Below are 23937 nucleotides of genomic sequence, written 5' to 3' on the forward strand. Positions count from 1 at the left end.
TGTCCCTTTTTCCCAAGACGCTACCCCTTCTTGCCCTCCAAGGAAATAGCCAGTTCTTTGTAATTTCAACAGCAATTAGATACTCTATACCTTCACTGTGTGATTGTTAGCAAGATTTTGGCTCTCTTTTTAGCATTGTTATTCTCTCAGACTCACTCCCAAAGTCTAACTTGTAATCGGCCTTTTCCCTCTCCCTTTTACCCCAAAAAGCAAACATAGAATAGGCCCCTTATAAATAAATCTAGAAAGTGTGCCCGAGAGCCTGTGGTGATTAGGCTCATGTGTCAACTTGGCCAGGTAATGGTGCCCAGTTGTTTGAACAAACAAGCACTGGCCTAATGGTAACTGTGAGGATATTTCATAGACTTAAGTCATCAGCAAGTTGATTGCATCTATGGCTAGTTACACCTGTAGAGAATGGTGCAGATGGCCTTCAGCAAGGAGAGATGTCTCCTCCAATTAGTTGAAGGCTTTAAAAGGAGAAGTGATGATTCCAGTCATCAGGAAGAGAATTTCTATCTCTATGACAGCCAGTCACCTTCTCCTGGAAATTCATCGGAGTTGCCAGCTTGCAGGTGATTCCGTTCCCACCAGACATAGCTACACTGCAATGGATTTGGGGGAAGAATAACTATAACCAGCTTAGCCAGTGATGGGAAACGCGGAGTTCTAGCAACGTGCTTACTCCACAGCAGATGGTATTGTCCTCTACAGAGGGAATGTTTTGGAATCACAGTCCTAGTGCATGAAAAAGTTCCTGCATTCCAAGAACAACCACGTGGGAGTAGCACAGTCAAAATAAGCATTTGAATATGTGAACATAGTGAAATAAAACTGTAAAGGTTAGAGGAAGAGGGAATTGAGCCTTGGAGGTAAGTAATATTAATGAGGATGTTAAGTAAGGTTAACCTCACCACAGGGAAGCCATATGAGAATAGTACAAGAAAGCAAGCATGTACACAGCATCTTTAACAAGATACCAGAGTGTTATAATGTTACAAGCATTACAGAGCTGGACAGAATACTAAAGAACATCGAAAGAAACTTGTAATTCTATGGATGAGTTAACTGATCTCATCCATCTGCCAAGATCTGCCAAGATTCATGGTGAACAACTTTCAATACAGGGTCAACTAATTTAGTTCTCAGTTCTCTTTAAGGGCTATCAGAAGACCCACCTACCTCAAAATACTCCTGCCTATGGTCTGTTAGGATGTCTCAGTTATTTCCACTATTTTCCATTCCTTTAGCTAAAGTCATTGTGTTTCCAGAAAATGCATGTTAAAAACAAGTCTGTTTTCAGATTGAGGATAGTCAGCTAAATTGGTCTGTATTCTAAAAATGTCATGAGGTCATGAAAGATGAAGAAGAGTGAGAAGGAAGCAAGAGAAAGAATGAATGAATGAATGAAAAAGAAAAAAGAAAAGGAATAACCCTGGTGATTGTGCCAAATTAAAAGAGACTAAAGAGATAAGACAATTAAATACAATGTATGATTGGATCCTGGACCAGGAAAAAAATTATTCTCTTTTTCTATAAAGGACGTAAGTGAAACAATTAGTAACATATGAATAAGGTTGGTAGACTAGATATTAGTATTATATCAATGTTAATTTCCTCATTTTGATACCTTTTGTGGTCATGTAAGGGAATGTCTTTGCTTTTAAGAAACACACACTGAAGCATTTGGGGGAAAATGGCATCATGCTTGAAACTTACTCTCAAATGGTTCAGAAAAAAAGTGAGAGAGAATAAGAAAGCAAATGGCAAAATATTATCCACTGGGAAGTCTGGGTGAAGAGGATATGGAATCCTCTGACTTGTTTTGCAAATTTTCTATGCATCTGAAATTTAAAATTGAAACTAAATTTTCTTTGAAGGTGCTGCCTGAGCCACATGGTGCATCAGCCTTTTATGGCCAGAATTTGGGGAAACCTTCTTACTGATGCACCAAGAGAAACGTGCCTGTGCAGGTGCTTTAAGCCCTCTAGGGAGTTTCTTTTGTCAGCAGATGAGTATAGACAGCTCCAAATCGGGCTCCAGGGATGGATTAGCACCCTCAGTGGTGGGGCAGAAGTGAGAAGCACCATACAAGTGAAATCCAATGTTGCATGAGCAGGAGGCTAGCCTTCCTCATGCCTCCAGGACCCCTGGCTCATAGTGGATACTCAATGCACATTGAATGAATGAATGAAATAAGCAATTCTCTTATAAACAAGCCATCGTTATATTCCACAGAAATAAGGATCTGGTGGGAAGTATGCTTTGGTGAGAAAAAGTAAAAGAATGGCCTTCTAAAGACTAAGAAAGTGGCATTCCAAAGTGCGGACTTTCTACAGTGATCTGCTTACTTATACTGCTACAGCAGATCATGTGTTTATAGTTCAGAGTGAGCCAAGGAGGGCAAATTCTAGTCTGTGCAGACCCATGCAAATGTCAGAAATAGGTTTAGCCCAGCAATTGTCGACCAATATGTCAGTATACTGGCATGACTCTCAAAATTGCTACTAATGAAGAGTTGCACTGTTTGGGGGAATAATATATTTTTGAACAGAAGAGGGTGAGTTTAGCCTGTGTCCTTTTTTTCTTATTTTTTGACATGATATCTTTTTTATTTTCTCTCCTTGTTGTTTTTCACTTTCTGTGTCTGCTAGTCTTCCTTGTTTCTTTTGAAGCCGAATCTGGGACCTCTGTTATGGGAGGGAGGTGCCTAATCACTTGAGTCACCTTCTCTCCAAGCTTTGTTGTGTCTCTCATTATGTTTTTCCTCCCTGCAGCTCTTGTTGCATCATCTTGTGTCAGCTTGCCACATCTGCCTGTCGCATCAGCTTGCTCTCTTCTTTAGGAGGCACTGGCAACCTCTGCTTCCTGCTTTGTTGTGTCACTCATTATATGTTTTCTTCTTGTGTCTCTTGTTGTGTCATCTTGCTGTGCCTGCTCATCACACCAGCTCACTGTCTTCTTTAGGAGGCACCGGGATCTGAACCAGCGACCGCCCATGTGATAGGTGCCTGAGACACATCCGCTTCCCTAGGCTGTGTTCTTAACTTCAGTTGTGTTCTCTGATGGATGGAGAGAATGGAGATGTGTACTCTATAGCCCTGATAACATCACCCCAGGGTATCAATCCTATTAAAGTCATCCTTATGAGGGTCTCAACAGGCATCAGTGTAAAAGTACCCACAAATGGGAGGCACTGTGAACCCTGAGGAATGCAATAGCCTGATGTGCCTGCCCGGAGTCCTCCTACACAATGGTCCATGATATGTACAGCGAATTGTTTTATGTCTCTTGCTTCCTCTGCTAAAGAATGTTAAGGATGATAAGGAAATAATGTTAAAGATGTTAAGCAAATAACAGCAGCTAACACTTATTGAACCCTTCCTCTGGACCAGGCATTATATTAAGCACTTTCCATGCATTAGCAACAACCTTTTTACAAATGAGAAGACTGGCACAGAGAGGGAGATCATTTGCTACGGTCACACAGCTAAGTAGGAGTGCTGTCCAAAACTGAGCCGTTACCTTATACCACCTCTTATCTCCTAGCGTTGTTGTGAAACTTCACTGAAATATATTGAGTGCTTAACTTAGTGCCTGTGTCATGGGAAGCACGTGGTAAAGCTTGGCTCATCACCAGTGCCAGCATCAGCACTGGTGGTACCCTGGGGCACCCTGGGGCACCCATGCATTCACTGGTCTCTAAGTTCTCACTGCTAAGGTGCTTTTTTCCTAAATCTTTTGTAGTGTTGGATCAAATCATATAAACTATAAGCTAGGCCCTGCCCCAATCAAGATGGTGGAGGAAACACTTTGAACAATCAGCCAGAACTGGCAAGAAACATCTTTCTCAAACTTCAGAAAGCACTTAAAGGACTGCAGTAATAGGGTGAGCAGGGACTCGAGGAAAATGCCACTTAGGAGCAGTGGGGCCCCGTGCACCCTGGCTGGCCTCGCCGCCCCCACTCCCTCCCCGGCTTGGTGCAGAGCCAGCCTGCGCCTCCAGTGTGGGTCTCTGGCGCTGGTTCCGGAGCGGGCAGAGTAACCCTCAGGCTCGCACTTGGGTGGCCCGATCTCGCTGGTGGTGGCCTGAGGGACTTGCTGTCCCAGAACTTGTCCTGTGTGTAGGAGAGAGTTCACAGAGCCTTCCTACAGAATGCTGGGGGAGAGCAGTTGAGTGACTGCCCAGGACAAGGGATTGCTGGCTGTAGGAAATTTGGTGCAGCATCTAGGACCACGAGGAAACTGTTTCCCTGGAAAGAGGGACCACTCATATCTGTGGTGTAAATGGGGGGATTCCCAGGGCCACACGCACATGCCCAAGACAAGATACATGCACAGAAAGGACCAGGGAGGCCTCTATGCTTTGGCCTGAGCTATCCTCTAAACTTATTTTATGGATGAGCTCTGAAGGAGAGCACTTGCGTAGCTCAAACCACAAAGACTGGGAAAGGTGTTTTCTATTTTTCCTCCTTTTATTTATTTACTTTACTTGTTAGCTTCTGGCATTCAAGAAAAGTTTCATGAAATTGTCTAAATTCCCATGACGACATATGAAAATATCAAAATGTACAGGTCTCAACAAAAGGTTACAAAACCCCCAAGAAACAGGAAGTGATGGTTTAGGCAAAGGAAAAGATTAAAGCATTAGAGACCATAGACCATAAATGAGGAGGACCAGACCTGGGGCATTCCAGACAAGGACTTTGAAAAATGGTTCTAAATATGCTCAAAGAGTTAAATGAAAATATTGACGAAGAACTAAAGGAAATCAGGAGAATAATGGATGAACACAAAGAGAAAATCAATGGAGAGATGGAAATTATGAAAAGAAACCAAACAGACCACTGTAGGAGAAATTAAAAATTCCATAGAATTTTCCCTCAGACCACAGTAGGAGAAATTAAAAATTCCACAGAATTTTCCCTCCTAGCAGAGGAGCTGACAGAATAAAGAATCCATGAACTTGAAGATAAGACAATTGAAATCATTCAGTCTGAAGAGCAGAAAGAATGAAAAAAAGTGAACAGAGCCTCAAATATACCAACATATGCATTGTGGGAACCCCAGAAGGAGAAGAAAGAAAGGGGCAGTGAGGATATTCAAAGAAATAATGGTTTAACTCTTCTCAAATTTAGCAAAAGACATGACTATACTCCTCTAAGATGCTCATTGAACACAGACAGAATAAACCCAAGTAGACCCACACCACCACGTTATAATCAAATTGTCAAAGATAAAGAGAAAATTCTGAAAGCCACAAGGGAGAAGAAATGTATCATGTATAAGGGAGCCTTAATAAGATTAAGTGTCCATTTCTCATCAGAAACCACAGAGGCAAGAAGGCAGGCAAGAAGGCAAAAATTGCCAACCAAGAATTTCATACCTGACAAAACTGTCTTTTTTAAATGAAGACAGGATTAAGACATTCCCAGGTAAACAAAAGCTGAAGGGCTTCATCACCACTAGACAGGTCCTACAAGAGATGCTAAAGGAAATTTTGCAGGTTAAAAGGAAAGGACAATAGGCAATTGACTAAAGCCACATGAAGAAATAAGCTCTCTAGTAAAGATAACAACATGAGTAAATACAATACTATTGTATTTTTTTATTTGTAACTCCACTTTTTACTTCTTAAAAGGCAAATGTGTAAAATCTAATGATAAAACAATGGTTTTAGACTCAGTGTATAAATGTGTAATTTGTGAGAGATGGCAGGGTATAGAAACCTCGATTATTTATGCTATTGAAGTTAAGTTGGTATCATAGCAAACAAGATTGTTATAGATTTAGGATATTAAATTTAGGCCCAGGGTAACCATAAAGAAAATATCAAAGAGTATGTCAACTCACAGAGACAGAAAGTAGAATAGAGGTTACCAGGAGTTGCGTCAGGGGCAATAGGGAGTTAAAGGAAAATGAATGCCGAGTTTCTGTTTAGGCTGAAGGGAAAGTTCCAGGAATGAAAGTGGCAAGGGTACTGCAACATTTGTGAATACGTTTAATCCTACTGAATGGTATGCTTCGGAGGGGTTGGGATAGGAAGACTTACATATATATGCTTTCACAATTTAAAAAAAAGAGATAACAATTAAATGCAATACATGATACTGGATGGGATCTAAGAATGGAGAAGAAAAGGCTTGAAAGGACAATACTTATCAAAAGGGAATAAGAAAAATTGGAATATAGAATATAAGTTTTATATCAATGTAAAATTTCTTGAACTCAAAAACTGTACCTTAGGTGATTACATTAGTGTATATCTTTGTTTGTAGGGAACGTACCTGGAAGTAGTATGTATTCAAGGATTTTGATGTGTGCAACCTGCTCTCAAATGTTCAGAAAATAGATAGATACAGATAGATAGATTGATAGATGATAGATAGACAGACAGACAGACAGACAGACAGACAGACAGATAGATAGACCAATGATAGAATGATACAGCAAAGGTGGCAAAATGTTAAAAGTTGGTGGCTCTGGGTATGGGGAGGGCATATGCTGGGTTTCTTTTTATGGGGTTTGTATTATTTTTGCAAGTGTTCTGTAAGTTTGAAATTATTTCAAAATAAAAAAATATTTCTAAAAACCTACAAGCTAAAGGGGTGTTGTATGGGAAATCTACACATGCGTAGGATTGTTTTGCAAATTCACAACCTCTGTAATAAAAATATATTTTTAAAAAGTAGGGTGGATTGGGGGGAAAATACACCAAATATAAAATAGGAACCAGAGTGGGTAGTAAGATTGTGAAAATGCTCTTGCATAGTTTGTAACAAATGTTTCATAACAATGCAAAGTGTTGATGGAGGGGTGATGTATGAGACCCCTGTGTGATGTTATGTATGTTTATTCTGTAAGTTCATGATCTTTACTATACACTTATTGTTTATGCATGTTCATGTATGAATGATATACTTCAATGAAAAATATATTTTAAAAAAATGGAAATGTTAGATTGCGTGTATAGTAACAATAATTTTTTTAAAAAATCCATGAAACTGCACTACACAGTGAAACCTAAATTAAACTGTTTAATATCGTTGTTAGTATAAATATAAAAATGTGCTATCATCAATTGTAACAAATATTCTACACCAATGCAAGGTAGTAGTAATAAGGTTGGTATATGGAAATCCTGTGCTTTTTGTATGATTGTTCTATAAATGCAAACTTCTCAAATAAAGAACAAAAAAGAAAAAATGATTGTAAAAACTACAAAAAAATTACTAATCATAAAATTTGAGTTTCAATGCATTAGTGTTTTAGACTACTTGACATCCACATGAGCATGAAAGTTTCCCAAACTGAGACATTTTTCATATTAATAAATATAAATTATCTTGGTAGTATAAAAAAAGAAAATCTACAAGCTAAACACCAGGTACCTTGGAAGAACTAAAGGAAAAGTAGTTGTAACATGAGCAAATACTTTTTCTTGTAGCAATGGGAAACTGGTAGCTTGCATCCATAAACCCTGACTGTATGATTTATTTACATGTGAGGACATTTTTCATGCTGTTTGGATTCCTTCCCTAGCCCACCACAGAGCCAAGGGGAAAGGATTCAGACTCATCCCTAGCCGGGATATGCGTATTTTGGGCATGTATTCCGGCTTTTCTTTAGAAACCACGCTAATTATCTTATCTAGTAAAAGATACTGGATGCCATTCAAACTGGATACTCATCCGCAAGTCACCTTCCCCTATTTATTTTTTAAGATTTCTTTGTTCTTTACAAAGTGGCCCTTAACGAATGGTTTACACTTGGTTGGTATTGATCCTGAATGGGTGGACCCACCGGTCATGTGCACGAAATTCAAGAGGAGACTTAGACAGGAAGAGAGAACCCATGCGGAGGCTCCTTCAGTCACAGTTTGTAAAGCATGTGTTTAGCTTCTGATGGCGCCTGACTCCTCTGTAACACCCTAGCAAAGTTTCCAGAACCTTCTCTTGCATCTCCATAAACCTTTTCTTGAACCCTGCTGACCCCACCTTCAAAGCCCTGCCCCACAGACCCTGCAGCACCAGTTTCAATGCAACTCTCCCTGCCCAGGAATACATAATTCTTATGCATAATACATTGGCACCATCACTGAATTCAACAGTCAGCCAATATGGCTAAGCAACCTGGAAATACTCCATCCTCTTAATAGTTGATATAATTTTAGTAGCTTATTTACTACAAACACTGAATTTTGCCTTCAAGCCTCGTAGAGAACAGCACTCACAACTTCCAGAGACATATTTGAAATGCCTAACGTTGCACACACAGCTGACTAGACATCTTCCTAGTGTGCTGTGCCAGCCACGGGGTAAAGAGCTGGAGGAGGGGATGGAGGGGCAGACACCCCAACCCAAAATTAAAACTCTCCAGATCTCCCTGCTGCACTTCTGATTTAGGTCCTGGAGACCTGTAATGATGCTTCTACTAATTTTGGAGGGGCTTTAAAGCTCTATCTCTCTCCATGCTGGGCAAAATAACAATAAACAATATACCATTCTCTTCCCCCTCCAAGGGAAAAAAAAATGTGATGGTGCTCTAAAATAAACCGGCAAAAGTCAAAACATATTAAATAAATACAATAATTGCCAAAAATACTTCAAATCCATTACGTTTGTTATTTTTCTTGTCGTATTTTTTTTTAAAGGATGTACAGGGGAATGAACCCAGGTTCAAGGAAGCAAGAACTCAATCACTTGAGCTGTATCCTTTTTGTACATTTTCTGAATAGTTTGTGCTGCTAACCAGATGAAGAAACGTTGATTCCCACACTAAAACTTTTGTCTTTAATCCCAAGACAAGATTTCGATCTGCGTTTTTATTGCTCTTTATTTATCTTTACTGGCACACCACAGCTCTCGATTTCCACGCTGTGTGATAGAAGAAATGCGGCCGCTGGACGAGTCATTGTTTTACAGCGAGCCGGGTGCAATAACACATACGACCACCAGGGGGAAGCACAGACCTGATGCTGCTTTCAACTTGGCCGTGGGGCTCCAGCGCGGGGTTTTCTCTAGTCGGAGCCCCCTCCCTTCCCCCAGGAAAAAACCTCTCCATGCTGCAGGAATCTGGAGGTGCCACCAGGCCCCCTTGGAAGCCCCTTGCCCGGCGGACTCTGGCCGCTCCTCTTCTGCGCTGGGAGCCCCTGAGCCAGGCCTCTCGATTTGGGGCGGGTCCTGGGAGGGGTGGGGAAGCCAGGCCAGGCCCCACTACCACCCTCCACACCCAGGTGCGCGCTGGGCCCCAGGCTCCCAGCCTAGGGCCCCCACGCCTGGTCAGGAAAGAACAGGAGGCTGGAGAGGCCTAGGAAGCTTATTAGTAAGGGGAATAAAAGGATTTCGTGTTTACATTACCATCCAAGGGTTTCTCCTCTCTCTTTTTTTTTTTTTTTTTTTTTTAAAGATTTATTTATTTATTTAATTTCCCCCCCCTCCCCTGGTTGTCTGTTCTTGGTGTCTATTTGCTGCGTCTTGTTTCTTTATCCACTTCTGTTGTCGACAGCAGCACAGGAAGTGTGGGCGGCGCCATTCCTGGGCAGGCTGCTCTTTCTTTTCACGCTGGGCGGCTCTCCTCACGGGGCACACTCCTTGCGCGTGGGGCTCCCCTACGCGGGGGACACCCCTGCGTGGCACGGCACTCCTTGTGCGCATCAGCGCTGCACATGGCCAGCTGCACACGGGTCAAGGAGGCCCGGGGTTTGAACCGCGGACCTCCCATGTGGTAGACGGACGCCCTAACCACTGGGCCAAAGTCCGTTCCCTCCTCTCTCTTATTCAAGATTAGTTAATAAGTCTGAACCATCACTCCCATTTTATAGATGAAAGAATGGAACAGGAGAACTGGGCAGTTTAAGCAGAACGCAGTAAGGCTAAAAGGAGGCTCCCAATCTGTACCCCACGTTGTCGCACACCCCAAGGCCCCCGTGAGCACCCAGCTTCTGATGGCAGGAAAGGAGCACCGAGACACAAGGGGAGCCTGGTGCAAAGAGCACGTTCCCGCTCAAACACACCGCTGCCTGCGCCCCAGCCCTGGAAAATTCAGCACCCACACCTCAGACGCCCTCCCATTGGCGACCGGCAGAACCTGTTCCCTCCACAAAAGACGGCCCAGGAGGCGGCGAGAGCCGAGGAAGGTGAGGCGACCGGGCGGGGGGAGCAGCCCTCGCGTGCACGCCCGCTGGCGCCGGGCCGGGCGCTGCTGGAGCCACCTGCAGAGCGGGCCTGCGAGCGAGCGGCCGGGCGACCCGCGCCGCGGGTCAGGGGCGCGGGGGGGCGCGGGGGGCGCGAGGGCGGTGCCGAGAGGCGGCCTTGGAAGCGCGCGGCGCAGAAAGTTTGGCGGAAACTCAACACCTCTTAGAAGTACAGATTAGTCAGAAGGAAGTTTTCAAGAAGCGGACAAAGATGCCTGTGTTTTGTGTCGCTCAGCTGCCCCGAGAAAATGCCCATTTGTTTTCTTTACACTCCTTTTACATTTTAAGTGGAATCCAGTGAATGTGTCTTTTCAGTGTTCCCGATTTCACCATTTTCACTACACCTCATGTTGCCATTTTAATGAAGCATCGCTTTTCCAGAGGGTGTGGGAACAAAACCTATTTAGTGACCTCTCCGAGCAAACACTCAGTTCTCCACATAGTCCCCTTGATTCACACCCCCGCCCCACAGTCACCTCCTTCTGAAAAAGGCCAGTTTGCCAACGACTGCAGAGCAATGAACAGGCCTTCCCTTTGCCCGGCAGCCCCAGGGCCGCTGGGGGAGGGGGTCAGGAGAAAGGGGAAGGGGGAGCCTCAGCTCTTGGACGCTGTCCCGGGAAGCTCCGCTGCAGCAGCGCTCGCCTCGGAGGTGCCCGGCCCCCCTGGAGCTGGAGAGGGTCACCCCACACGCCCGCCTCAGGAGCTCCCGGGCAGTTGTGTGAAATGCGAAATGCGCGTTCCTGGGCCCCTCCCCGGATCTCCTGAAGTGTGTGGGGGTGGAGCCCGGGAGTTTGCATTTCAACAACATCCCCCCACTGGTGTTGGGACACGCACTAACATTTGGGAGGCTCTAGGAGCAGAAGAAAGAACAGGCCTGGAGTCAGATCCCGGCTTGAATCCCATCTCTGCTACCTCCTCGCTCTGTAGCCGTGGCAAGCTAATAATGTCCCTGAGCGCTGCTTCTAGGAACTGGGCAAATTACTGTGAAGGCTAAATGAGATGGGACATGTGGACACTTGGGCCCCCGGCGCTGGCCCTAGCTCGCTCTCCACCAGTGTAAACGCCTGTTGTCCGGAGGAGGCTCTAACACAAGGCTGCTGGACTGAGTCCCAGGGGCCCCCACTGTCCGAGTTTGGGCACATCCTAGGGCTTCTCTGAACCTCGGTCTTCTTATCTATAAAGGGAGATAACAATCTTACCTCCCACCAGGGATATTTTGAAGAGTAAACACAGTCCAGCCATGAAGCAAAGCCACACTAGGTCTCTCAGACGGACGTCAAGGCAGGGAATTAGTTACACAGGGCATGGGAGGGATAAGCAGCCGAACAAAACAGAGACCACCTAGCCATTAGCTGCTGCCCCCCGCAGGATGGAAGGACAAAGGAAGGTGGTCGTTTTACAGAGCCAAGGACCAGGGTCCGCGCAGAGGCTGGAGTCCCCCAGGGACGGGACTGTGTGTGTGGGGGGTGGGGGGGTTGCTAGAGCCACAGAGGAGAATCCGCGGCTGCTGGATACCGCAGGCCCCGCCCCGCCTCTCCCACCCCGCGGGCTCCTGCTTGGCCTCTGACCCGCGGGAGCGGGAGGCAGAAGGCGGGGGAGCCGGGAGGCGGCGCCCCCCGGGGGCGCCCACGAGCGACAGCACTTCAGGAGGCACCCTCCAGGTGCTCCCCGTGACAGCTTCCGACACAACCACCCCAGCCCACGGGGGAAGGCGGCGCCTGCCCTGGGTCCCCGCCGCCATCGCCTCCTCAGGCGGCCGCCGCGTGGAGACGGAGCCTGACGCGGGACCCGGATGCACGCGAGACCCGGATGCACGCGAGACCCGGATGCACGCGAGACCCGGATGCACGCGGCCCGGCGTCGGCCCCGCTGAGACCGGGAATCACCGGCTCTTCCACCAGGCGACGCGAGGGAAGTGCGGGCGTTGATGTGAAGGCACGTTACCAACGCTGAAGGCCAACGCAAGTGCGGGGTACGTTTGTCTTCTCCAAGGAAGGAAACGTTTCAAAAGGCAGTCGCCGGCCTCGCTGTTGACAGACGCCCAATACGTTACTTCTGTTTCATTTAACGTTTCAAATTCATCTTCCCCCCCCCCCCCCCAGGAATTTGGAGAGAACATTATTTGAGCAAATACTACTAGATACGTAGTTCCATCCTACCAAAGCTGTCATGAGAGCTGCTTAGTTAACGTGATTGCAAGCGATTCTGTAAAAAGAAAGAAAAGGGAATTCTTACATACCCTCGTAAACTTTGATTGCCTTGTTTTGATATCACCACTGATTTCTAGGTTGATGAAACGGTTGCTACACAATAATTTAATTTAAAATGTCTACTGTATAATATACATAATTAGAAGTATTTGGCTAATGTGTGTATATTAATACATGGTTTTAATTTTTACATAATTCCTATCATAATTTACTTTAATATTTCAGTTTTTTTGGCTGAGAAATAACTGATACCCCAAGTGGCCAGGTGACTTGCTCAAGCTTCCTGAGCTTGGCCCCAGCAGTGGCTGGATTTGAACCCAGGTTTGGCTGAGTTCAGAGCCTGGAGCTCGTCCCTGTACAATGTGCTGCCTCCCTGTGCCGCTTGTCTTCGGAGATCCTGGACAGGGAAGGAAATGATTCTTTGCCATCAGTTACAATGGAAAGAGTCAGAAAGTAAGAACAAAGAGATCTGTCTGTGGAAGGCCTGCTCCTGTGGAGCTCCATGGTTGAGCGTGCGCCTCACACGTACAAGGTCCTGGATTCAATCCCTGGTACCTCCAAAAACAAAAGAGAGTTGGTTAGTATTGGAGATTGACCCATGCTCCCCCACAAAAGGCATGTTCAGGCCCCCACCCCTGGGCCAGGGGGTGTGAACTCATTTGTAAGTAGGATCACTGAAGAGGTCATTGATTAAGATGAGCTCAGACTGAATGAGGGTGGGCCTTGATCCCATATGCCTGCCTTATCTGCAGAGGAAATTGGACACAGAGAGAAGCCTCAGCAGAGCTGCCAGAAGCTGGACGTCAACGGAACCTGGAAGGGAAGGAGAAGACGCTGCCATGTGCATTACCATGTGACCGAAAAGCCGAAGAGCCCACGATTGCCAGCTGTTAGACAGCAGCCCTGGAGGAGGCCAGGCTCCAGCCTCTTCACCAATGGGTTCCTATTGTTGAGCCAACCATTGCAGGATATTTGTTTTAGCAGTCAGGAAACTGAAACAGTAGATGAACTTTCTAACTGTAACATTCGATAAGTTTCTTAAGTTCTTGATTACTGAACGGTCCTGACAACAAGAATTTTATTGTTGGGGATCACATTTGTGTACAGTATAACTACCGTACCGTGAAAAGCAAGTCATGTCTGCTCTTTGAGTTTCTTCTGTGTTTGTTTTATTAGTCTGTTATTGTACTGGGCATTGTGAAATATTCTGAAATGTAGTATTTTCAAATACCTGTAACATTTTTACACTTCTACCCCCCACTCAGTGTACTGTCATATAATCAGGCACATTTACATTTTGTCAGGTTTTTTTTTTTAAGATTTATTTATTTATTTATTTCTCTCCTCTTCCCCCCTCCCCCCCCGCCCCGCCCCACCCCGATTGTCTATTCTCTGTGTCTGTTAGCTGCATCGTCTTCTTTGTCTGCTCATGTTGTTGTCAGCAGCACAGGAATCTGTGTCTCTTTTTGTTGCGTCATCTTGTTGTGTCAGTTCTCCGTGTGAGCAGCGCCATTCCTGGGCAGGCTGCACTTTCTTTCACGCTGGGTGGCTCTCCTTATGGGGTGCACTCCTTACGCGTGGGACTCCCCTATGCGGGGGACATACCTGCATGGCACGGCACTCCTTGCGTGCATCAGCACTGCACATGGGCCAGCTCCACACGGGTCAAGGAGGCCCAGGGTTTGACCTGCGGACCTCCCATGTGGTAGACGGATGCCCTAACCACTGGGCCAAGTCTGCTTCCCCATTTTGTCAGTTTTAACAAAGATCATTCAGGACGTGGCCAAGCTGGCCAAGTGTCTTCAGCCATGCCATAGCTGGCAGTGCCCCTCCAGGGCTGGTGAGCCAGGACCAGGAGAGGAGCATGCCAGAGTGGTCCAGGAGAGGAGAGAGGCCAGGGCAGCACCTGAGGACGCTCCAGAGGTGGCTGAGACAGAGCAGGTGTGAGTCCCTTCACATGTCGGTCTACGACTTTTCCTTCAGCTCGGGAGTGTTCCGGTGCATCCTTTTGTTGCATTGTCTTGCCACGTCAGCTCTCCATGTGTGCAGTGCCACTCCTGGGTGGGCTGCGCGTTTTACGCACGAAGCGGCTCTCCTTACGGGGTGCACTCCTTGTGTGTGGGGCTCCCTTACGCGGGGACACTGGGTGTGGCATGGCACTCTTTATGCACGGCAGCACTGCACGTGGGCCAGCTCCACATGGGTCAGGAGGCCCGGGGTTTGAACCCTGGACCCTCCATATGGTAGGAGGACACTCTATCAGTTGAGCCACATCCTTTTAAAGAGGAAAACCCAAGTCCCAAATTTGCATGCTTTGAGATTTGACAAGAAAGAAAGCGAAGGCTGAAGCCCTAGATGGGAAAATTCCCAGGAGGGGGAAGGGGGGCTGGCGGAGCAGGGATGGAGTGTATTTGGAGTTGGGCAGAGCAGTCAGAAATTCGCATTTCCCTGGACAATAACAGGGAGAACCACAGGGGGTGGCACTGAAGGAACCCCGCCCTGTCCCAGAAAATCCACCACAGCTTGTCCTCAAAGAGCTAAAGCAGGAGGTCTTCACATAATGTAAGAGGTGGGTGGCCTGTTTACAGCAAGAGAATGTTGACGTGTTCAGAAACACCCCAACTCCAATCAAGCGAACCCCGAAATCACCTCAGGAAGGTGGACTTGGAGGGCGGATGTAATTCAGCAAGCAGGGCCTTAGTCAGCTTATCAAACCCAGTCAGGAGAAAGTCTGAATTTTAAAGGATGGTCATCCTCACGCACAGAATAGGTGAACCTGAAGATCCTAAAGGGGCAGTATCCACACAGGCTCTGATGAAGGGAGGGGATGGCACAGCTCACAGGCTGCACACCAGTGGACGTGGGCAGGTTTGGTCTCCAAAACTCAATGGATTATTGAAATCAGACGACTCCTTCCCTTTGCCTCTGATTTCATATCCTCCAGGGAATCTTTTTATTGTAACTTTATCCCTCATAGTAGTCTGCCAAGGGAGAGATAATATGCTTCTCCTATTGGCCTAAATAGCAGTTCTCACTGAAAAATTATACTGGCATTTTGATTTATACATCAGTCTCTTATCAACTTGGCTAATGAGAATTTGTACCTGACAAGGGAACTACACCAAGTGTGTGTAAACTTTTAAAGGTTTGAAACCTGACCTGGGAGCCTGTGGAATCTACAGAAGTAAATTCCATCTTGGGGGACATTTGGGCACTGAGACAGCCAACCTTCCTTGATGATAACCCAACATTGCCACATGCTATCTTTCAAATTTAAATAAACAACTTTATTGTGTGTTCATGTACCAGTCCATCTCAAATGCTTCATGTCGTAAAATAGCTCAAGACCTGTAAAACTGGAGGAATTATTTCCTCCAGCCATATCTGTGCTGCAGGAAAGGATTCAGGATCTTTGCTTTTGTTGTTGTTGTTGTTTTTTAAAGATTTATTTATCTATTTATTTCTCTCCCCTCCGCCCTCCCCACCCCGGTTGTCTGTTCTCTGTGTCTATTTGCTGCATCTTCTTTGTCCGCTTCTGTTGTCAGTGGCACAGGAATCTGTGTTTCTTTTTGTTGCATCATCTTGTTGTGTCAACTCTCCATGTGTGCAGCACCATTCCTGGGAAGGCTGCACTTTCTTTCACGCTGGGTGGCTCTCCTTATGGGGCACACTCTGTGCATGGGGCTCCCCTATGCGGGGACACCCCTGCGTGGCGCGGCACTCCTTGCGCGCATCAGCACTGCGCGTGGGCCAGCTCCACACGGGTCAAGGAGGCCCAGGGGTTTGAACCGCGGACCTCCCATGTGGTAGACAGACGCCCTAACCACTGGGCCAAGTCCGCTGCCGGATTCAGGATCTTTGAATGATAAATCAATTCAGCAACACTGGGCATTAAATTGTGAACTGCTATAGCATAGCTTAGATATGCTGAGTCACAAAACCATCGGTGCAATTTTCTACATATCTCCAACTATATTTCCTTCAGATCCTCCCTCACACACTTCTGGGGCTTTCATAGTTTCTTAGCAATTTAAACCATATGCTCCAGAAATCCAGTAGCTCTTTTAGTAAAAATGGCAGTAATTGGGAAAAGAAATATGTTATGGAAAAGTATTGAAACTTCCCGGTAAATAAATGAAAATGTAAAGACAGCAATTCTATTATAAACCTATTAAGTAAGCAAGAATCCCTAGCAGAAATTAAGTCATAAATACCCACTGTGAGCATAGTTGAGAAGAAAGTAATATTCTCATACGCTGCTGTTAGCAGCACATGATTACCCAACTCTTCTCAATTTGATTATACATTAAGAGCAATGGATTATTTATATTCTTTTCCAACTAGTCTGACTTTAAAGTATTTATCCTGAGGAAATATGTAAGGAAAGGAAAATCTATAGGCATTAGCATAACCGTTTTAGTATTGTGCATAATAGAGGAAATTGAAAACAACCTAAATTTCCAACAATTAAGAAACAGTCAAGTTAATTATTATGCATAGCCCCTCAGAATGTTATGCAGTCATTTAAAATTGTAATGTTCAAGGACTATGTAATGTTTCAGGAAAATGTTTAGAATATGTTATAAGAAAAGCCGAGTGCCTGATTATATGTGTGCTAGGACTATAGCTATGAAAATAGGGGTGTGTGTGAGCAATGTCTGGGAGAGAACAGGAAACAAGAAAGACCTTGTGATGTATTTAAATTTCAGCACTGCCAGTTACTGGCTGCAAGACACTGGGTATGTTACTTAACCTCTCTGTGCCTCAGTTTCCCAATCTGTAAAATTGGGATATTAGTAATACCCATCTTGCAATGTTGGTATGCAGATTAAATGAGTTATTGTACATAAAAATGGTTAGAAAAATGCCTGGAAAATAATTAAATAATTTTAATTTTTTAAATTTATTTCTCTCCCCTTCCCCCCTCCTGCCCCAGTTGTCTGTTCTCTGTGTCTATTTGCTACGTCTTTTTCTTTGTCTGCTTCTGTTGTCATCAGCAGCATGGGAATCTGTGTTTCTTTTTGTTGCGTCATCTTGCTGTGTTAGCTCTCTGCGTGTGCGGTGCCATTCTTGGGCAGGCTGCACTTTCTTTCGCAGTGGGCAGCTCTCCTTATGGGGTGCACTCCTTGCACGTGGGGGTCCCCTACGTGGGGACACCCCTGCGTGGCAGGGCACTCCTTGTGCGCATCAGCACTGCGCATGGGCCAGCTCCATACGGGTCAAGGAGGCCCGGGGTTTGAACCGCGGACCTCCCATGTGGTAGACGGACGCCCTAACCACTGGGCCAAGTCCACTTCCCATAATTAGTTTTAAACACATGCTTGTTATTGTTGGGCATCAGGTTATTCTACCACATTATTATCATAGCTTTTATAATAAACCTTGGAAAGAATAATAATAAAATCATCTTCCTAATGCTCACATATTGTTGCTAAAACAGACTTCATTTCTTTAAGAATATCTCAGGAAGCAAATGTGGCTCAGGAAACTGGGCTCCCACCTACCACATGGGAGGTTGCTGGTTTGGATCCTGATGCCTCCTAAATAAGACAGCAAGTTGGCGCAACAGGCAGGCACAGCAAGCTGACACAACAAGAGACACAAGAAGAAAAAACATAATGAGTGACATAACAAAGCAGGAAGCACAGGCTCCCGGTGCCTCCTAAGGAAGACAGCAAGCTGATGCGACGGACAGGTACAGCAAGCTGACACAACAAGATGATGCAACAAGAGAAGCAGGGAGAAAAAAACATGAGAGATACAACAAAAGCAGGGAGTGGAGGTGGCTCAAGCAATTAGGCACCTCCCTCACACATCAGAAGTCTTGAGTTTGACTCCCAGTGCCTCCTAAAGAAATAAGGAAGATAAATAGACACAGCCAGTGAGAAACAACAAGGGGGTGGGGAGAGATAAAATAAATCTTAAAAAAAAAAAAAAAGACTATCTCAGCCTCAAGAACATTTCAGTTCAATGACTTCGTGTTATATACCGGCTGTGTGCCAGCACTGCATGGGCCCTGCCTGCCTTCATGCAGTTTATGATCATTTAAAGCGGAAGGAATATGCATGATCATAAGAGCCTGCTGTTCTCAGCTTCGCACATCACCCTCCCACTCCAAATTGCAAATACCATACCGTCATTCTATCATTTTTCTGCCACTGCTAATGCTCTGTGAATATTTGTTTTATGTAAATCATTTCAAGGTGTATCGTGTATCTTTCTGTGTCAAATAGGCTCATGTTCTTATCAGATTTGAACAAGTGCAATAATTTCACTACCCTGTCAATATTTAACAAATGCCATTACACCCGTGCATCATTTAGATGTTAAAAAAGAAGTGTGGCATTTCGAAACATGTTAAAGTACCAATATTGTTAGTATCCTGACCCCTTGAGATGGACACAAAATCTTCCTTCTGTAAAGACACGGTGTATTTCCCCTCCACCCACTGCCATCCGCATGTGCTCAGTCTTTCCGCAGACGTTTAGTGAGTACATACTGTGTGCCAGACTCGTACAGTGCTGTGTGCTGGGGAGAAGGAGACAGTTCTCTTCTCCAGAAGCAGTCAGTCTCCAAGAAACTCAATCGTGTGTGTGATATGTGTGATAATAAGAGCATTATCATTCTTTGTTAAGGAGTAAAAAGTAAGAGCCCGAAGAAAAGCGCTTTGCCTCATTCTGAAAGAGCCTGGGCTGTGAGGAAAGGCTGCAGAGGGAGAAGCCCTTGGAGTGGGTCTTGAGGACACTGGGTGCTTCCCAGGGGCATAGGGCAGAAAGAGCCTTCCAGGAACAGGCACAGGCGAGCAAAGGTGAGACGTTGGGAGGGAGGTGGGACGGAAGAGAGGGCAGGCGGAGGGTGTCAGGTAAGAGTGGAAGGCAGAGATTCCTTACAGACCCTTCAGAAGATGTTAAGATGTATCCAAACACGGCCAAGGTAGTCTTATTGTAGTAATGGCAGAACTTGTAACACTGATATAAAGATAGTGGGCACCAGAGGTTCTGAGGGGAGGGGAGGGAAGAAGAGGTGGAACATGGGGCATTGGGGGTCATTGGAACTGTTCTGCCAGGCATCGCAATGACGGATACTGGCCATTAAGCGTTTTGTCAAAATCTATGAAATTGTATGGTGCAAAGTGTAAACCGTGATGTAAACTCTAGCCCGTGGTTAGCAGCCTTGGTTCTATATGTGTTCATCAACTGGAACAAGTGCACCACACTAATGAGAGATGCTGTTAATGGAGGAAGATGTGAAGGGGGGAGGGGCGGGGTATATGGAAATCCCCTATATTTCCAATGTAACTTTTCTGTCATCTAAAACTTCTTTAAAAATAAAGTTAAAAAAAAGCCGTATCCTCCTGGTGAGGGAAAGCCATGAGTGGACTGTAGAGCAGGTGACAGAATCTGTGGATTTGCATTACAAAATGATCCATCTGAGGTAAGGTGAGAGGGGGAGAACTGCAAAAGGAGGCCAGCGCAGCAGCCCCTGAGTGGCAAGCAATCAATAAGGAGAGCCTGAGCTAAGACAGCGGCACCAGGGAGGACGGGCAGTGGAAGTACAGCAACGCAGCGTGGCATGCGTGGGCTTGGGCTCACGGCAGGGCCATCCCCCTGGGCTCTCACAGTGTCCCAAACCAGAGCAAACCAGCCCCACACCATTTCTGGGAGCGCAGATCACTCCCAAATTCATCCTTGTCCATAGGCCTCGACACTGAAGCAGGTTGCACAGTGTTAAAAAAAAAAAAAGGCAATATAGAAGACTAAACTTAAAAAGAAAATCTGCAACCTAAATACTGGACCAAATATGACAATCTCTTCAATACAGAGAAGAGCTTACAAGAAAGCAAAGGACTGCATCTTGGTAAAAATAAAGACAAGAAAAATCTACCCACTAACTCAGGGAGATGCAAGGAAGCTGGTCGGTGTTGGCCTAAGCTCTGGGGTAAAAAACGACCTTCCCTAAGAATTTCAAATACTGGTTCTGCCCTGAGTTTGTGGTTTAAATTTTCACCAAACCTAAGAAAACAACATAAAACATGAAGCACTATGGAACAAGCACTATAGTGAGTGTAAGACACAAAACAGGTTGACTAGACTACCATTAATGTAGCAATTAATTGTAATAGAAGTTGTATGTGCATAGACCATCTCTGGGTAATAGTTGTGTGTCCCAGGCCCCATCTCTCCTCCAGGAATACTCCATTGGTGATCTTTACAAGTTTCTAGGCTTCAAGAACCTTCCAGAAGCTGATCACTCCTAAATTTGTATCTCTAGCCCATACCTCTCTCCCAGATTCCAGACTTGGATATTCAGTGGCCAGTGGAAAATCCCTTTCCTGGGATGCCTTAGAGACATTGAAAACCCAAAACTCTCCTTTTTTTTTTTTCTTTTTTTAAGAGATTTCTTTCTTTCTTTCTCCCCCCTCCCTCCATTGTCTGCTCTCTCTGTCCATTTGCTGTGTGTTCTTCTGTATTCTCATTAGCCGGCCCCAGCAACTGATCCTGGGACCTTCTGGAGTAGGAGAGAGGTGTTCATTCTCTTGTGCCATCTCAACAACCTGATCTGCTGCCCCTCTTACCGTCTTCTCCTCCGCGTCTCTTGCCGTTGCGTCATCTTGCTGCATCAGTTTTCTGCATGGGCCAGCACTCCTGTGTGGTGCAGCACTCTGCACGGGGCAGCACTCTGCGTGGGCCAGCTCGCCTTCACTAAGAGGCCCTGGACATCTAACCCTGGACCTCCTGTATGGTAGATGGGAGCCCAACTGCTTGAGCCACAGCCACTTCCCCCAAAACTATCCTTGTAAGGCCTCAATCTCCTCCTTCAGCCACTCCCTATTCCCGTAGGGGGACCTACCCTCCCAGGTGCTCAGTCCTAACACCTCACACTCATTCTCCACCACTCTTTCCCTCACATCTTTTTTTTTTTTTTTAAGATTTATTTATTTTATTTAATTCCCCCCCTACCCGGGTTGTCTGTTCTCTGTGTCTATTTGCTGCGTCTTGTTTCTTTGTCCGCTTCTGTTGTCGTCAGCGGCACGGGAAGTGTGGGCGGCACCACTCCTGGGCAGGCTGCACTCTCTTTCACGCCGGGCGGCTGTCCTTATGGGGCACACTCCTTGCGCGTGGGGCTCCCCTACGCGGGGGACACCCCGAGTGGCAGGGCACTCCTTGCGCGCATCAGCACTGCGCATGGGCCAGCTCCACACGGGTCAAGGAGGGCCGGGGCTTGAACTTTGGACCTCCCATGTGGTAGACGGAAGCCCTAACCACTGGGCCAAGTCTGCTTCCCTCCCTCACATCTTATACCCAATTCATCAGGACCTCTGCTGGATCAATCTCCAAAACACATCCAGCCGGCGCTGCTTTGCAGTGGCTCCGGCCACCATCCTGGTGAAAGCTCTCACGGTGGAACACCTCAGCCACGCACTGACTTCTAGCAGACCTCTTGGCCTGTTCCCACCACCGCGCACACACGTTCTACTCAACTTCCGAGGCCGGCGTGAGCTTTTAAAAAGGTAAGGACGGTCATGCCCCAGGCCCCGCAGTGGTTCCCAGTGCCGCCAGAATAAAGGCGGAGTCCGGGGTCTCGCTACGGTTCCCGCACGGGCGCGGGGGCTCCGGGGCTGCGAGAGTTGCTGACCGCCCCGCCGCCCGCGGGAAGCCTTGTCCCTCTGGCCCCTGGTCACCGGCGGCTTCCTGGAGCCCCCAGATTTTCCCGCCAAGGAGTGATAAAAGCGACGTCGAGGGCCGGGGCGGGCGGCGGGCGGCGGCGGGGCGGCGGCGCAGGTGCGGGCTGTGGCTGCGGGGCGCGGGGGTGACCCGCTCTTGGTTTGCGCGGAGCGCTAAGCAGGGCGAGCTCGGCGCCGGATCGCAACGCCCGGCAGTCTGGGGGCAAGCAGCCGCTGGAGCGGGATGAGGAGCCCAGGGCGCCCCGGGGGGGTGAGGCCCGCCTCCCCGCAGCGCCCAGCTGCACACCCACTTCCCAGGCGCCTGCTCGGGGCGCCGCCGCCGCCTGCACGTTTCGCGGGGGACGGAGGAGCTCGGCGAGGTTGTGGCTTTCTACCTCGAGGACAACTCCCGTCAGACCTTCCCCGTGCCGGCCCCGAGCTGCAACCACTCGTTCGAGGACGCCGGGGTCTTTCCGGCCGTGTGGTCACTCACCACCAGCTAGGGGAGAAGGTATGAGGCGCCTGGCCGGCCGCCGCCTCCAGGAAGCCCTCGCGGACTCGCAGCCAAGGGCCTTCAGTTCTGCACGAGAAGGTTTTTTGGTTCTTTTCTGGAAGCACCTCTCCCCGCCGCCCCCGGGCGTGTCCTGAGCGTCTCCCCACTGTCGGGAAGTGGGAGCCGTCGATGAACCCCGTTTCTGAGTTCTCCCGGCTCTGGGATGCTGTTTGGTTTCCTGAGTAGCTGCGTCCCCAGCGGGCGGCCGTATCTGGTTGTTCTGGAAGAGTCTGAGGCTGTGGCTCTCGATGGCCTGTTGTGCTGGAGAGACCTGGGCAGGAGGCGGGCGTGAGCCCGAGGGCCACCCCCCCCCCCGGGGGGCTCCCAGCCCTGGGGGGGGTCCCCGAGCACAGCTGGGAAGCCTGGGGAGCCACCTCTTCCCCGCAGCTCGTGGGTTTGCAGGTTTGAGCTTTTTCTGGGTGGTAAGGAAAGCCTCTTACCAAAGCTGACGAGCTGTGACACCTCTGAACACACGGGAGGAAGGGTTTGCGTCCCAGCTTGGACTAAACCTCCCCGAAAGGAGGAGGGAGCCCCGGGCATCCGTGGAGCGGGGCCCCCCATTTTACGGATGGGGACGCGGGAACCCTGCTCCCCACGGCGGGCCCGGGAGGCGGTCAGCGAGGCGGCGGCCTCCCCCGCAGGTCCCCCCGCCGGGCCTCGGCGCCCGCTGTTCCCCGCCGCCGCCTTCCCCGCGCGACCCCTCCTCCGCCTCGGCTCCCACGGGAGCCTTCCTGCTCCCCGCCCGGCCCTGGGCGGGGGCGGGTGTCCCCTGGGCGTCTCACCGCCCGCTGACCGAGGGCGGCGCCCCGTGCACCCGCCGCGCACCCCACCCTGGCCTGCCCGCTCGGCCGCCCTTCCTGGGAGCCCAGGGCCGCGGCGAGGCCACGGGGTACAGCGGGCGTCCGCCTCTGGGAGGATCGGCCCCTCGGGCTGCGAGGCGGGGCAGGCGCTGAAAGCGAGCTGGAGCGGGGGTCCGGCAGGTCCAGGGGTACCCGCCCCCCGCCCCCCGAGATGCAGCCCGGGGCCGCCTGGGAGCCCGGCTGAGAGACTGGCCTCGGAGCCTCAGCCTCCAGTGAACGCGGCTGATGCAGGCCCCGTCGCTGGGGCCCCCGAAGCCCCAGGGTGAGTGCTCTCACGGTCAGCCAGACCCCCAGACCTCCCTGCTGCCCTACAGTCTCCTCCACCCAAACGGGCCCTCTGGGAAAAGCAGAGGGTAGAGCTGCCTGTCCTAAGGGGCAGTCAGGCAGCTGCTCAACCCCTCCAGAGCTGCGGCTCTGGGCCCCCGGAGGCCGTCCCGACACCCGCTCCCGGCTCC

At 48.2% G+C, this 23937-nt stretch overlaps 1 long non-coding RNA gene across 1 annotated transcript; it reads left to right on the top strand.

The window, feature by feature from the left end:
- The first annotated feature begins 12043 nt into the window (after nt 1-12043).
- On the top strand, nt 12044-13538 carry LOC131273252 (uncharacterized). The gene is made up of 2 exons (XR_009180400.2): nt 12044-12167; nt 13158-13538. It is a non-coding gene; the product is annotated as an uncharacterized lncRNA (long non-coding RNA).
- Nucleotides 13539-23937: the final 10399 nt, after the last annotated feature.

Source organism: Dasypus novemcinctus, chromosome 14 (genome assembly GCF_030445035.2).
Source record: "Dasypus novemcinctus isolate mDasNov1 chromosome 14, mDasNov1.1.hap2, whole genome shotgun sequence".
Lineage (NCBI taxonomy): Eukaryota > Metazoa > Chordata > Mammalia > Cingulata > Dasypodidae > Dasypus > Dasypus novemcinctus.